At 41.0% G+C, this 17,082-nt stretch overlaps 1 long non-coding RNA gene and 1 pseudogene across 30 annotated transcripts; one reads left to right on the top strand and one right to left on the bottom strand.

Annotated features, from left to right (window-relative positions):
* LOC123139360 (probable leucine-rich repeat receptor-like protein kinase At2g28990) overlaps positions 1-17,082 on the top strand; it is a 49,205-nt pseudogene that overhangs the window by 14,842 nt on the left and 17,281 nt on the right.
* On the bottom strand, positions 10,387-16,290 carry LOC123137960 (uncharacterized). 30 transcript variants are annotated; one of them, XR_006468671.1, is made up of 10 exons: positions 15,254-16,290; positions 14,974-15,163; positions 14,487-14,746; positions 14,191-14,342; positions 13,688-13,831; positions 13,068-13,189; positions 12,030-12,398; positions 11,816-11,936; positions 11,629-11,723; positions 10,387-11,390 (listed from the first exon to the last, which is right to left on the bottom strand). It is a non-coding gene; the product is annotated as an uncharacterized lncRNA (long non-coding RNA). The 30 variants fall into 30 exon arrangements; XR_006468670.1 differs by having other exon boundaries at positions 13,072-13,189; XR_006468682.1 differs by having other exon boundaries at positions 12,030-12,393; positions 13,072-13,189.

Below are 17,082 nucleotides of genomic sequence, written 5' to 3'. Positions count from 1 at the left end.
ACTTCCACCAAGAGAAATTTGATTCCCCCACTTATCCCTAGCGGATCTTGTTACTCTTGGGTGTTGAGCACCCTAGACGGTTGAGGTCACCTCGAAGCCATACTCCATTGTGGTGAAGCTTCACGGTATTGTTGGGAGCCTCCAAGTGTTGTGGAGATTGCCCCAATCTTGTTTGTAAAGGTCCGGTTGCCGCCTTCAAGGGCTCCAATAGTGGAATCACGGCATCTCGCATTGTGTGAGGGAGTGAGGAGATTACGGTGGCCCTAGTGGCTTCTTGGGGAGCATTGTGCCTCCACACCGCTCTAACGGAGACGTACTTCCCCTTAAAAGGAAGGAACTTCGGTAACACATCCTCGTCTCCACCGGCTCCACTCTTGGTTATCTTGTCCCTTTACTTTTGCAAGCTTACTTGTGCTATATCCATTGCTTGCTTGTGTGCTTATTGTCTTTGCATCATATAGGTTGTTCACGTAGTTGCACATCTAGACAACCTATTTCATTGCAAGTTTTAAATTGTTAAAGAAAAGTCTAAAAAATGTTAGTTGCCTATTCACCCCCCCCCCTCTAGTCAACCATATCGATCCTTTCAGTAGGTGACTATAGACTTGCAAGATAGGATCAAGAACTCACATATATTCATGAAAACATAATAGGTTCAGATCTAAAATCATGGCACTCGGGCCCTAGTGACAAGCATTAAGCATAGCAAAGTCGTAGAAACATCAATCTCAGAACATAGTGGATACTAGGGATCAAACCCTAACAAAACTAACTCGATTACATGATAGATCTCATCCAACCCATCACCGTCCAGCAAGCCTACGATGGAATTACTCACGCACGGCGGTGAGCATCATGAAATTGGTGATGGAGAATGGTTGATGATGACGATGGCGACGAATTCCCCTCTCCGGAGCCCTGAACGGACTCCAGATCACCTCTCCCGAGAGGTTTTAGGGCTTGGCGGCGGCTCTGTATCGTAAAACACGATGAATCCTTCTCTCTGATTTTTTTTCTCCCTCAAAGTGAATATATGGAGTTGGAGTTGAGGTCGATGGAGCGTCAGGGGGGCCATGAGGCAGGGGGCGCGCCCAGGGGGGTAGGCGCGCCTCCCACCCTCGTGGACAGGGTGTGGGCCCCCTGACGTGGATTCTTCTTCAAGTATTTTTAATATTTTCCAAAAATATGTTCCATGGAGTTTCAGGTCATTCCGAGAACTTTTGTTTCGGCACATAAATAACACCATGGAAAGTCTACTAAAAACAGCGTCAGTCCGGGTTAGTTCCATTCAAATCATGCAAGTTAGAGTCCAAAACAAGGGCAAAAGTGTTTGCAAAAGTAGATACAACGAAGACGTGTCAACTCCCCCAAGCTTAAACCTTTGCTTGTCCTCAAGCAATTCAGTTGATAAACTGAAAGTGATAAAGAAAAACTTTTACAAACTCTGTTTGCTCTTGTTGTTGTAAATATGTAAAGCCAGCATTCAAGTTTTCAGCAAAGATTATGACTAACCACATTCACAATAACTCTTAGGTCTCATGTTTACTCATATCAATGGCATAATCAACTAGCGAGCCATAATAATAAATCTCGGATGACAACACTTTCTCAAAACAATCATGATATGATATAGTAAGATGGTATCTCGCTAGCCCTTTCTGAGACCGCAAAACATAAATGCAGAGCACCTTTAAAGATCAAGGACTGAAAAGACATTGTAATTCATGGTAAAAGAGATCCACTCATAGTTATACCCAATATAAATTAATAGTAATGGATGCAAATGACAGCTGCGCTCTCCAGCTAGTGCTCTTTAATAAGAGGGTGATGACTCAACATAAAAGTAGATAGATAGGCCCTTCGCAGAGGGAAGCAGGGATTTGTAGAGGTGCCAGAGCTCGGTTTTGAAATAGAGATAAATAATATTTTGAGCGGTATACTTTCATTGTCAACATAACAACCAAGAGATGGTGATATCTTCCATGATACACACATTATAGGCGGTTCCCAAACAGAATGGTAAAGTTTATACTCCCCCTCCACCATCAAGCATCAATCCATGGCTTGCTCGAAACAATGAGTGCCTCCAACTAACAACAGTCCCAGGGGGAGTTTTGTTTGCAATTATTTTGATTTGATTTGCATAAAGCATGGGACTGGGCATCCCGTGACCAGCCATTTTCTCGTGAGTGAGGAGCGGAGTCCACTCCTCTTGAGAATAACCCGCCTAGCATGGAAGATACGGACATCCCTAGTTGGTACATGAGCTATTCGAGCATACAAAACAGAATTTCATTTGAAGGTTTAGAGTTTGGCACATATAAATTTACTTGGAACGGCAGGTAGATACCGCATATAGGAAGGTATGATGGACTCATATGGCATAACTTTGGGGTTTAAGGGATTGGATGCGCAAGCAGTATTCCTGCTTAGTACAAGCGAAGGCTAGCAAAAGACTGAGAAACGACCAACTAGAGAGCGACAATAGTCATGAACATGCATTAAAATTAATAAACATGGAGTACAAGCATGAGTAGGATATAATCCACCATGAACATAAATATCGTGAAGGCTATGTTGATTTGTTTCAACTACATGTGTGAACATGTGCCAAGTCGAGTCACTTAAATCATTCAAAGGAGTATACCACCCCACTATACCACATCACAACCATTTTCATAGCATGTTGGCACGCAAGGTAAACCATTATAACTCATAGCTAATCATGCATGTCATGAGCAACTATAATCTCTAATTGTCATTTCAAACATGTTTATTCATAATAGGCTGAATCAGGAACAATGAACTAATCATATTTACAAAAACAAGAGAGGTCGAGTTCATACCAGTTTTTCTCATTTCAATCAGTCCATCATATATTGTCATAATTGCCTTTCACTTGCACGACCAAATGATGTGAAAATAATAAGAGTGCACGTGCATTGTACTAAGCTGAAATCTGCGAGCATTCAATAAATAGGAGAAGACAAGGCAATGTGGGCTCTTGGTTAAATCAACAATAATGCATATGAGCCACTTCAGCAATTTAATTATGGTCTTCTCCTATCGACCCCCAAAGAAAAGAAAAGAAATAAAACTATTTACACGGGAAAGCTCCCAACAAGCAAAAGAAGAACGGAAAATCTTTTTGGGTTTTCTTTTTAATTGTTACTACTACAATAAGAAAAATTAACTTAACTAAAAGCTGCACTATTTTTTTTGGTTTTTCTTAAGGTTTATTAAACACACAAGAAGAAAGCAAGAAAAAGAAAATAAGCTAGCATGGATAGTACAGTGAAAAAGTATGAGCACCGACATATAGCAATGAGTGTGTGAACATAAATGTAATGTCGGTGAGAAATACGTACTCCCCCAAGCTTAGGCTTTTGGTCTAAGTTGGTTTATTGCCACGGATGTCCTGGCGGATATTCAAAGTTGTAGTTGGGGTCGTACTGAGATGAAGAAGACTCTGATTGCCACTGGTTGGCAATCATCTCCGAATCCCACTGGTAATTAGATTGTCGTGGAGGATCAAATTGTGGTTCCGACTCCGGCTCTGTGGCTGATGTAGGGTTCCGGTAGGCGTGAATGGCCGCCAGCGGAACGAGATACGGACCTGCAGATAAATCAAACAAGGAAGGAGCAGGCAAGGTAATAGTTTCAGGGTGATGTTTATCAAAGAACAATTTGTATTTAAGCGACCCTTCCCTATTCTTAACAATAAAGTCATGCGCTATCATACTCTTATAATCTAAATAAGCAGTAGGCAGCAATTTTTCTTCTTTTTCATAGTGCCTAATAGGTATGTTATAATGTGCAGCAAGGCTTGAAGTATAAATACCTCCAAAGATGGGGCCCTTTGTACGGTTCAAACTTAACCGTTTAGCAATAATACCGCCCATACTAACAGTGTTATCGCAGAATAAACCATGAAACAAAATAATAATATCAGGAACACTAAGGTTTCCACAGTTTCTGCGACCTATTAAGCAACGACTAGCAAATATGGCAAAGTAGCGTAAAACAGGAAAATGTATGCTAGTGATTCTTGCATCGGGAACCTTCCTAGTTTCCCCTACAGTAATAGTGTCAATAAACCCATCCACATCTTCACGATGTGGTTCATCTAAACTACCCTCAAAAGGTATTTTGCAAACCTTGCAAAATTCATCTAGTGGCATCTTCTTAATCACATCATATAAATGAAACTCAACTAAAGGTGGTGATTAGTTATGATAATAGTAGAAGTTTTGCACAAAAGTATTGGTGAGTAAGAGATACTGTTTGCGTTGGTCGCGGAGAAAGTCGGTGAGGCCTGCATTCTCAGCCAATTCATAAAAATCATCATAAATCCCGGTTGCTCTCAAGAAATCATTGGAAGGCCATTCACACGGTCGAACCTCCGCGGTGCAAGGCAAATTATATTTGGGCCTCTGTGCCTCTTCACTTTGCTTTTCCTTCGAGCTTCGGCTCGATGAGCCCCTCAAAAATCTCTTCATTATTTTCTGAAATTTTTAGTAACTTCAAATAAAAGTGAATCAAGCTCAACAAAATTGATAGCAACTACTCCTACAAGTGCCTGGAGCCTATATCATGCATTAGAACTACTTGGAACCATATAAATTTGACATGCAAGCTCAAGAAAGTGGTCACCTAGGCAACAAAAATTTGCAATGAATAAAGTACTAGAACAAAAACTAATTGGACCAATGGAGGAGTCACATACCAAGGAACAATTCCCCCAAGCAGTTTTGTGAGAGGTGCTTTGAGTAAGGAGATCGAAAATCGCAGCAAAATGAGCTAGAACTCGTGCTTGAGCTGGATAGTGATTTTTTTGAGAGGAAAAAGGAGTGTGTGGGTGCAGGAATAAGTGGAGGGGAGCCACAGTGGGCCCACGAGGCAGGGCGCGCCCTGGACCCTCGTGGCCAGGTGCTTGCTCCCCCTGCTGTGTTCTCAGTTCCAGATATTCTCAAATATTCCAGAAAAAAATCATATTTCAATTTCAGGGCATTTGGAGAACTTTTATTTTTGGGGTATTTTTATATTGCACGGATAATTCAGAAAACAGACAGGAAAAATACTATTTTTACTTTTATTTCAACTAAATAACAGAAATTAAAGAGAGGGTACAGAAGGTTGTGCCTTCTAGTTTCATCCATCTCATGCTCGTCAAAAGGAATCCACTAACAAGGTTGATCAAGTCTTGTTAACAAACTCATTTCGAATAACATGGAACAGGAGAAATTTCGAATAACACTATGTTACCTCAACGGGGATATGCACATCCCCTATAATAAGAATATCATATTTCTTCTTAGCAGTAGGAAGAGGAAATTCAAAACCTCCAAAAAATCGATGGAATTTTTCCAATGGAATTGATACTGTGGACTTGAGGTTGTTTCCTCGTAAAGTGTACGGTATGCTCATTGCCATTAACATGAAAAGTGACATTTCCTTTGTTGCAATCAATAACAGCCCCTGCAGTATTCAAAAAGGGTCTTCCAAGAATAATAGACATACTATCGTCCTCGGGAATATCAAGAATAATAAAGTCCGTTAAAATAGTAACGTTTGCAACCACAACAGGCACATCCTCACAAATACCGACAGGTATAGCAGTTGATTTATCGGCCATTTGCAAAGATATTTCAGTAGGTGTCAACTTATTCAAATCAAGTCTACGATATAAAGAGAGAGGCATGACACTAACACCGGCTCCAAGATCACATAAAGCAGTTTTAACATAGTTTCTTTTAATGGAGCATGGTATAGTAGGTACTCCTGGATCTCCAAGTTTCATTGGTATTCCACCCTTAAAAGTATAATTAGCAAGCATGGTGGAAATCTCAGCTTCTGGTATCTTTCTTTTATTTGTAACAATATCTTTCATATACTTAGCATAAGGATTCATTTTGAGCATATCAGTTAATCGCATACGCAAAAGGATAGGTCTAATCATTTCAGCAAAGCGCTCAAAATCCTCATCATCCTTTTTCTTGGATGGTTTGGGAGGGAAAGGCATGGGTTTCTGAACCCAAGGTTATCTTTCTTTACCGTGTTTCCTAGCAACAAAGTCTCTCTTATCATAATGTTGATTCTTTGATTGTAGGTTATCAAGATCAACAACAGGTTCAATTTCTACATCATTGTCATTGCTAGGTTGAGCATCATCATGAACATCTTCATTAACATTTTCATTAGGTTCATGTTCATTACCAGATTGTGTTTCAACATAAGAAATAGATATATCATTTGGATTCTCAGGTGGTTCAGCAATAGGTTTACTAGAAGCATGCAAAGTCCTGTCATTTTTCTTTTTCTTCTTTTTAGAAGGACTAGGTGCATCAATATTATTTCTCTGAGAATCTTGTTCAATTCTCTTAGGGTGGCCTTCAGGATACAAAGGTTCCTGAGTCATTTTACCAGTTCTAGTAGCCACTCTAACAGCATAATCATTATTCTTACTATTTAATTCATTGAGCAAATCATTTTGAGCTTTAAGTACTTGTTCTACTTGAGTGGTAACCATAGAAGCATGTTTATTAATGAGTTTAAGTTCACCTTTAACTCTAGACATATAATCACCCAAGTGTGCAAGCGTATCGGAATTGTATTTCAATTGTCTACCAAAATAAGCATTGAAGTTTTCTTGTTCGACAATAAAATTATCAAACTCTTCTAAGCATTGTCTAGCAGACTTATAGTGAGGAATATCACCTTCATCAAATCTATAGAGAGAATTTACCTTTACTACCTGTGTCGGGTTATCAAGACCATGAGTTTCTTCAATAGGTAATGGATTAAGATCATATATTTCTTCAACAGGCGGTAAATTAAGACCATGTATTTCTTCAATAGGAGGTAAATTCGTAACATCTTCAGCTTTTATACCTTTTTCTTTCATAGATTTCTTTGCCTCTTGCATATCTTCAGGACTGAGAAATAGAACACTTCTCTTCTTCGGAGTTGGTTTAGGAATAGGCTCAGGAGTTGGCTCAAGAGCTGGCTCCGGAAGTGTCCAATTATTTTCATTTGTCAACATATTATTCAATAGAATTTCAGCTTCAGCCGGTGTTCTTTCCCTGAAAACAGAACCAGCACAACTATCCAGGTAATCTCTGAAAGCATCGGTTAGTCCATTGTAAAAGATATCAATTATATCATTTTTCTTAAGAGGATGATCAAGCAAAGTATTTAAGTAACTGGAGAAGCCTCCCTCAAGCTTGTGGGAGACTCTCTTTCTCAATTTGCACAAAATTATATATATCCCTCAAGGCAGCTTGTTTCTTATGAGCAGGGAAATATTTAGCAGAGAAGTAATAAATCATATCCTGGGGACTACGCACACAACCAAGATCAAGAGAATTAAACCATATCTTAGCATCACCCTTTAATGAGAACGGAAATATTGTAAGGATATATAGGTAGCGAGATTTCTCATCATTAGTGAACAGGGTGGCTATATCATTTAATTTAGTAAGATGTGCCACAACCGTTTCAGATTCATAGCCATGAAAAGGATCAGATTCAACCAAAGTAATTATATCAGGATCAACAGAGAATTCATAATCCTTATCAGTAACACAGATAGGTGAAGTAGCAAAAGCAAGGTCAGGTTTCATTCTAGCATTAAGAGATTGCTGCTTCCATTTAGCTAATAACCTCTTGAGCTCGTATCTATCTTTGCAAGCTAAAATAGTTGTAGCAGCTTCTTTTTCAAAAACATAACCCTCAAGAACAACAGGTGATTCATGTTTATTAGGGGGAGAGTCTTCATCATCAGTTTCGTCAATGTTATCAATTTCAATAATTTTATTCTCTCTAACCCTAGCAAGTTGTTCATCAAGAAATTCACCAAGTGGCACAGTAGTATCAAGCATAGAAGTAATTTCATCATAAGTATCATGCATAGCAGAAGTGGCATCATCAATAACATGCGACATATCAGAACGAATAGCAGAAGCAGGTTTAGGTGTCGCAAGCTTACTCAAAACAGAAGGTGAATCAAGTGCAGAGCTAGATGGCAGTTCCTTACCTCCCCTCGTAGTGGAGGGATAGATTTTTGTTTTCTCATCTTTCAAGTTCTTCATAGTGACCAGCAGATATAAATTCCAAGTGACTCAAAGAATAGAGCTATGCTCCCCGGCAACAGCGCCAGAAAATAGTCTTGATAACCCACAAGTATAGGGGATCGCAACAGTTTTCGAGGGTAGAGTATTCAACACAAATTTGTTGATTCGACACAAGGGGAGCCAAAGAATATTCTCAAGTATTAGCAGTTGAGTTGTCAATTCAACCACACATAGATAACTTAATATCTGCAGCAAAGTATTTAGTAGTAAAGTAATATGGAAGTAACGGTAACGGTAGCAAAAGTAATATTTTTGGGTTTTGTAGTGATTGTAACAGTAGCAACGGAAAAGTAAATAAGCGAAGAACAATATGTGTAAAGCTCGTAGGCATTGAATCGGTGATGGAGAATTATGTCGGATGCGGTTCATCATGTAACAGTCATAACATAGGGTGACATAGAACTAGCTCCAATTCATCAATGTAATGTACGCATGTATTCCGAATATAGTCATACGTGCTTATGGAAAAGAACTTGCATGACATCTTTTGTCCTACCCTCCCGTGGCAGCGGGGTCCTAATGAAAACTAAGGAATATTAAGGCCTCCTTTTAATAGAGTACCGGACCAAAGCATTAACACATAGTGAATACATAAACTCGTCAAACTATGGTCATCACCGGGAGTGGTCCCGATTATTGTCACTTCGGGGTTGCCGGATCATAACACATAATAGGTGACTATAGACTTGCAAGATAGGATCAAGAACTCACATATATTCATGAAAACATAATAGGTTCAAATCTGAAATCATGGTACTCGGGCCCTAGTGACAAGCATTAAGCATAGCAAAGTCATAGCAACATCAATCTCAAAACATAGTGGATACTAGGGATCAAACCCTAACAAAACTAACTCGATTACATGATAGATCTCATCCAACCCATCATCGTACAGCAAGCCTATGATGGAATTACTCACGCACGGCGGTGAGCATCATGAAATTGGTGATCGAGGATGGTGGATGATGATGACAGCGACGAATTCCCCTCTCCGGAGCCCCGAACGGACTCCAGATCAGCCCTCCCGAGAGGTTTTAGGGCTTGGCGGTGGCTCCATATCGTAAAACGTGATGAATCCTTCTCTCTGATTTTTTTTCCCGAAAGTGAATATATGGAGTTGGAGTTGAGGTCGGTGGAGCGTCAGGGGGCCAACGAGGCAGGGGGCGTGTCCAGGAGGGCAGGCGCGCCCCCCACCCTCGTGGACAGGGTGTGGGCCCCCTGACGTGGATTCTTCTTCCAATATTTTTAATATTTTCCAAAAATATGTTCCGTGGAGTTTCAGGTCATTCTGAGAACTTTTGTTTCTGCACATAAATAACACCATGAAAAGTCTGCTGAAAACAGCGTCAGTCTGGGTTAGTTCCATTCAAATCATGCAAGTTAGAGTACAAAACAAGGGCAAAAGTGTTTGGAAAAGTAGATACGACGGAGACGTATCACGCTATCCTTGTAATTTGGCGCACATCCCTGTTCGTCCTTGGGTTTGGCCCATTTAAGTCTTTTTTTTCTCTTTCTCACTATACATGTCGCGTTCCTATACGCAGTTCGGTCGGTGTATGTAATTTTTTCTCACTATTTTTAGGATGAAGGTTCCATCGGTGTTTTCTCGGGCAGTTTTCTCTTATTTTTTCAAGGAAGAGAATTTTTTTCGTTTTTATTTACCTTTTTTCTGAAATCATGAACTTTCTCCCAAATTTGTAGACATTTTTTTCCAATTTATGAACTAATTCAAGATGATTTTTTCAAAACCATGAAGTTGTTCAAATTCATGATTTTTTTCATTTTTTGTTAACTTATATTGTTGTGATTTTTTTCAAATTCATGAACTATTCTTAAATTCATGAGTTTTTCCAAATATGGTGAACATCTTCAAAGTTCAAGATTTTTTCAAAATTATTAATTTTTTTCTAATTTATGAATTGGTTGATGGTCAAGTGGTCAATGGTCAAAGGCCGACCAGGTCAACCGATCAATAGTTGGCTGGTCAACTGAGCGAACAATTGTTTTAGAGAGAAATCAACAGAGTAAGCAAAAGGGCGACTAAACTAAGCGAGCGAATGACTGCTTATTGGGCCGGCGCACGATGAGTAGTGTGCCGGCGCCGGGTCATTAATTGGTGCGTCTGGCGCCATATAGGGGGACTCGCTTTATTCTTTGGTCTTACTAGATGACCCGTTGCGCCCATGGTGCAAAGGGCGACAGCAAGCCAAGTATTGTAAGAGTGGTGATAAGAAAATTCAGGCACAGATCAAAATAATAAATACTTACTGCTGGTAGATAGATACTTAGTGATGATACATAGTGGTTATAAGAAGTTTTTGATCGATTATTTACAATGTTATTAGGAAGCATGGTAGATAGCTAGAGATACATCTTATGAGGCGACGAACATTAGATGGAGTCATCGTTGCACGTTTCATGGATATTGAAAACGGCTTTGTTGTCCAGGCTACCTTTATTAGTGCTAAAGCCTGGGTTTGTTCAAAACACTGAAAATACAAGCGTATGAGGACAGCAACAGGGTAGCAGTCTTCACTTGTCCTTGCAGGTGGTGGTTTAGTAGCCACAGCAAAGGTTGCGAGGACCAATTTAGCGAACAAAGCTGATGCAAAAGACAGGATAGCTCATAAGGCAAGAGATCGACATGGCATTGGCAAGTTTATAAGAGTTAAATTGCCATTGTAATAAAGCCCATTATACAGTGTATCAGTTGCATGGATGCACAAGGAAGAGATAAACCAGTTAAGGAATTTAAAAGGATCTAACAGCATTTATGGGTTCTTATCATTTTAAAGACAACATTTATGGGTTCTTAGCATTTTAAAGACAACAGGCTGTAAAACATGGCAATTTTAAAATAACCAAAAGCAAGGCATGAACAAATCAGTGAAGGGACTATAAGCTGCAGGAATAGACGTACCACACATGCATGCTTATCTGAAAACTTGGATCAACCACTACTTCAGCGTTTTTGATGAAATGAAGTCTACATACTTTATGTTATCTGGCACCTCTTTGTTTGTGCCTTTTCCCTGGTTTGTAATAGCTAGATTCAAACTAAGTAGGTGATGTCAGGTTTTCGCCCCATGGTGCTCGTTTCGATGGCGGGCGAGCACAGTGGGTTTCCTGGCAGTGCATTGAACTCGCTGCCTCTCTTTCCTTGCTTCCTGGTTGTATCGGAGACTGTTGTATTTCCATTTATCTTAAATGGAAAGGGGCACGCCCGGTTCAAAAAAAAAAGCAGCAGCAGTAGCACCCCTAAAATTTCAAAAGGATTACATGAAAAACACATACTTGTGGTCTATATGAACAGAAACAGAAATCCAACAAAGTCAAATAAAGAAACAGAAGCATGGAAACTCTAATTGCTATAGGAAAATAAGCTTTATTGTACGTGGGTTTCGTAGCGCTTAATTTTGTACGATCCATATGCCGACTGCCAGCTTGGATAGGTAGTTAGCAGTGTATTATGCTTAATTGTATAGAAAGGGCATACCTGTTAAGCTTAAGTGGCATAGGAACTGTAGTTTCCATCGTGTTAGGAGGCATAGTAGCAGGAGCATCAGCATCAATATCAGTCAGTTGAGAACCCTGCAAAAGGGTGAAGCTAATTATTGGAAACCATGCAAGAGGAAACCAAGAAAGAAGATAAAGAGGGAGCTAGATCCAATAGAAATACTAACAGTGATTGAAACAAAGGAATTTATGAAGTTGGTGTGACCACCCGGTCATGATGCTTCTCTTGCCAAACAAGGACACACGCATGCGGCAGCTCCCTCTTATGAAACTCCCCTGTGTGGATAACTGAAAAATAGGAAGTTAAATGAAAAGCAGTAAAATTAACATACATGGCTAAGAAAATGTTTAATAGGGGAGTGAAGACACTGGGTATAGTACCAGCAACTATAGGCCCAAACATCCTCCCTGTCCTCATTTTCTGTAGGTACTCAAGAAGTTTCAAGCGATACACTCGAACGGTAATGTCAGACCTATCGACTGTTTTTTGCCCAGGTTCAGTACTCTCCGTTATTTCAGGCCACTTTGGACTACATGTGAAGGTTGTGATTATATCAGGCGAGGCATGCATACGCAAAACAGCCACCCCATCATAGAAGTTTTCAGTCATACAGCGCGGACCACCAGCATAAGATGGAGGCATCCAACTCTTCTTACCGACCTCGGGCCCATTAGCTTCACCAAGTCCAACAACAAGATGGAGCTTTCCAGCGCACATGTCGTATCAAAGCTTTTCGGAAAGGACCTTCACTAAACAGCAAGAAAAGCATGAGTCAGTAGATCATCAGAGGCAGTAGAGCACCAGCAAAATAGCAAGCAGAAGATGATAGGACACGAAGTAATGTGTTGGCTGAAACGCAAGAGAATTGAGAACAGAGGTGAGATATGAACTTATTATGTTCTCTTTCACCTAAGCAAAGATAGATATAAATGCACATGCATAGCGAAGGCATTGCAAGGAAGAATCTCAACGGGAAAAAACATAGGTGCAACATAGGTAGATTACATTGTCTCAACACAGGACGATGGATTCCATAGTTATACATAACCATAAAGCAGTTCGAAAAGGATATATACATAGAATATTTTTTAGGTACCAGGAAAAGCCGAAAGAAGCATTTATGAGCTTGTACAAACGGACTATTTAGGCGCTGATTAATAAGAAGTATAAACACACTAAGCAAAGGGCTATCAAATAGCTACTCCCTCCGTTCCAAAATAGATGACTCAACTTTGTACTAACTTTTACTAAAGTTAGTACAAAGTTGAGTCGTCTATTTTGGAACGGAGGGAGTATAATATAAGCTATATCTTCACTAACAACTGAAAAGGTCTGCAGAATAGCTGTAATCTCGACTATATCTTCACTAACAATTGAAAAGGGATGGAAAATAGCTGTAATTTAAGCTATATCTTCACCAACAATTAGACTTTTTTGCTTGACGCATTCTCCAGAGAAGAAACATTTGAAGGTGTCGGGACTGCTCTAGCTGCCTTACAGAGTTAAACCGGTACTCCTCTTAAGAAGTTCCAACCAGTGCCTGTTTCAGAATGAGTGGGTAAAATTTATCATGCCGTCTGGTGTAAGCGCCCAGTTTGAAAATATAAAGCATTGTTAGTTTGGCACATATGCAAATCTATTATTCTGAGAAGAAACATTTTTCCTCAAATAATAACTTTGTATGATATATTGTGGTTACATCAAAGAAATCATCTCCAAGTTTAACAGTCTTCTACTACAATCAATCAAAAGGGCACAATAAGATCATGTAACATCACTAAGCTAACTCAAAAGAACCAAACTCTAAATATTTCGTATTTTCCTAGGCACGACAACTGCAACAAAAGAGGAAACAGATCAGCCATAATACAATTGTGTTTGTATAGGCCTACTAAAAGAACACATGAGTAATAAAGTCCACGAACTGAAATCTAAATAATTCCAGAGCAGCCCAAGCATAATGCAAGCAGCACAACTACGGCGGCGAGTTGCGGACATCAGTTGTAAGCAGCCCTCTACCGGGACAGTCGAAGTGGACCTGCTTTGACTGAGGACCTGTCGAAGTGGATGTAGGTGCAGAGGTTGATCCGTTGCTGAGGTGAGGCTTGCGGCGGCGGTCCGAACGGGTTTCTTCGCGCTGATCCGATCGGTGGCCTTTATGCGCCTGGAAGCAAAATCTGTTCTGAATGACATAGGTAGGTTAACCAACTGGGAGCGAGTAAGTTGTTCATTACTTAAGCACGACAAAATTTAGAGAAAGGAACACATAGTGTCGGACTGAATTCCTTTAGCTCACCACCCAAGATAAAGACATACTGTAAGACCTATGATCCCATCTTTACATAAATTGAGAGACATATACCTATGACATAACTACAAGCTCTACATTCGAGATGTCTGCTCAGAGTTTCTTTCATTTCATCGCAATTCTTTTGAATACGAATAAGAGAAACTTTTTGCACTCTCTTTTTTAAATGAATAAAAGAACTCGTGTCATTCGATAGAACAAAACCTAAATAGTCAAATTTGATTGGTACTTACACTTTTCAGTTTCCAGAGTCCATGTTCTGGACAACATTGTCACAGTGGATGCTGGGACCATCTCCCTTGATCAGTCAGCAGAACGGATTTTCAGATGTGGGCCTCTTCATGCCTTCTCCACTACTGTTGTTGCCACCTTGTGCTGGTCAGACCTAAACCGTGATACAAAAAATAAACAGATTAACAGAGCAAGCTCCAAAAATCTACAGCAGGAAAGCATAGATGATCAGAGCATTGAATCAAAGTGGATTTTGCTGCCACGACGCGGTTCGGTCAGAAGGCAGCCTTAGACGTACAGATAAACTGGATCTCTGCCGTCGCTTCATGGTTAGTTGCTGCAACTGCCTCCGACTCCTCATGGATTTGGCTACAAGGTCACGCCTGATAGGGAAGTCCCAGCTTCACATTGCCTGGAGTACACCACTGTCGGGCTTTACTCGCACCAGAAAAACCAGTGCCATTAACAAGGACTAAAGCAAAACCCATTTCTCCAGTATCCTGATAACCTCGCAGTCTATTTGCTTTAGCTCTCACGTCTTCATATGTCGACCCAGATCTGAATACAACGTTAAGTTACCCTTCTGTATCCATGTAAAAATTAGACAATATCATGGTAATAAGAGATCTACTCGATGGTAAAACATAGCTCTATAATAAGTATGAACAGATACCAAAGGATGCATCCTTTTAAATAATTCCGAGGGCATCATGAGTATTGCAAAAGCATGTACAAATAATGACATAACTAAGAGGAATGAATATTTCCTCTTGGAAGTTTCATACCTCTAGTTCTTCTGGTTCATAGAAGTAATGTGACTTTCGGGGTGTGAGAAATAAGGCCAGCATCTTCCCCATGGCATCTCTTGACCAGAATCGAACTCTTCTCACCCTCTCTTTCTTCTTTCTTCTCCTCCTCCTCTTCCGAGGCTGCATCGTCGTCGGCCAGCATGTCGCCCTCTCTTTCTTCTCCTCTCTGAACAATTCACATGTTCAGCATATAGACCCGGTGCTATAAGATAATGTACAAGAAAGACAGCTACCACACCAGGGTTGCACGAGCTACCTCAAAAGTGTCAGCATAATATTGCATTGAAGAAGGCATAATCTTCATGCGCTTAGTTAACACCATGTGTAGTAAAACATTCGTCTGCAAAGCCACAGACACCCAGGGTCAAAATCCACTACTGTTTTCACCAGAAAATCAGATCAGACAAGAGGGAAAGACCACTTCGAATTATAATTAGCAAAGCACCAGACAAGAGGGAAAGACCACTTTGAATTATAATTAGCAAAGCACCATCCAGAGGCAAACAAGGCGCACATTGTTGCGCCCGTCCATTGTAGAGAAGGAATAACGGTTCAAATTGCAGCCCTTCAAGTATACAACCATAGAGAAAGATCGATTGATTTACTGATAGGCTTTTGCTCTAACCTCCTATTCTAACACATATTTATTACCAATAAAAAGTTAGCATTCAATTTCGAAGTAGAAAAGCAAACATGCCCTTGTTTGTAATGGCACTTGAACACCAAAGCGAGGAATATGCAAAAGTGCATGCCTTCACAGTGATAGGACATGATGTAAAAGCAATTCCACACTACCACCATCTCATACGTGTAATGGAACAGAATATGAGCTTCAAAGTGACGGAAGATTGATCTGCTATTACCTGCAGGTTCGGGAAAAGGGGGTTTCTACCAATCAGAAAATCACATATTTGTTCAGATATTTGGATATATGTTGGTCGTCGACCACTGCAACACCTGTGGTCACAACACCAATGCCTATGATACAGCTCCCCTCGTGCCTTCTCCAGCAGCTAGCACGTGGTAAATCAGCATCACCTCTCCTCAGGTAGGTGTCCTCGTCCCGTATCTTTGGCGGATCAGTACAAAATTCATATTTGGATATATGTTGGTCATTTCACGTGCAGATGTTTTGTTAGCACATAATATTGTTGTTAGCAAGCATGTAACATAGGCACAATATTATCATTAGTTTTAATAGTCAAAACTTTAAAGTAGACTCGCCATGCTTCCCCACTGGTCCTGGACGACGGCCTCCGCATCGCGGTCGAGCAGCAGATTAACGAAAAGCAGACTCACCGTGCTTCCCCACTGGTCCTGGACGATGGCCTCCGCATCGCGGTCGAGCAGCAGATCAACGACCTTGGCGTGGCCCTCGACCGATCCAGGAGCAGATTGAGCCGCCACAGACCGCGAGGTCGCGCCCGACTTCGTCCGCGCAGGCCGGCAGCAGCCGGTGACCCTCTCCCGTCCGCCGCCACACCTCCCTCTCCTCTTTCTCTCTCCTGGAGCAGTTCGAGACGGAGCGATGCCGGTCGCTCCATCGGACAAGGAGGAGGGATGGAGCCATGGATGAGCGGGTGAGCACGGGCGCCGCGTGGAGCCGGCGGCGCGGCCGGAGGGAAGAAGGGGATCTCGAGCGTCGGGGGAGAGAAGGTCGCGTCGGCGCCGCGTGGAGCCGGCGGCGCGATGGGAGGGAACGGGGATCAGGGGAGGGGAGAACACGGGAGAGAGGGCAGGGGAGAGGAGATATTTTCACGGGACCCCTGCTGGCTGTTTTTTTCCCTCGCGCGGTGCATTGTGCGCTCGCTGTTTGATTCACATCGACGTGGATGGCGTGAGCCTGTCTAGCACCCCTTCATCCTTTATAAGTTTGATTGGGTATAAGCACTTAATTCAGTTTATTTTGTTTATTTCGGGCCCGAAAGCCCAACATTTTTGTTTGAAGAAGATACTCCCACTACGGGTGAATATGGCATGCATGTCTTTCTAGATTGACAATTTGACCAACCAAATACTCCTAAGGTTAGTATAAAGTTGAGTCATTTATTTAGGGATGGAGGGACTATGTATTATATATGATAA

The sequence above is a fragment of the Triticum aestivum genome, chromosome 6B (genome assembly GCF_018294505.1).
Source record: "Triticum aestivum cultivar Chinese Spring chromosome 6B, IWGSC CS RefSeq v2.1, whole genome shotgun sequence".
In the NCBI taxonomy this organism is placed as follows: domain Eukaryota; kingdom Viridiplantae; phylum Streptophyta; class Magnoliopsida; order Poales; family Poaceae; genus Triticum; species Triticum aestivum.
Note: the sequence above shows the minus strand (reverse complement) of the source record. Positions and strands in the feature narration are given on the sequence as shown.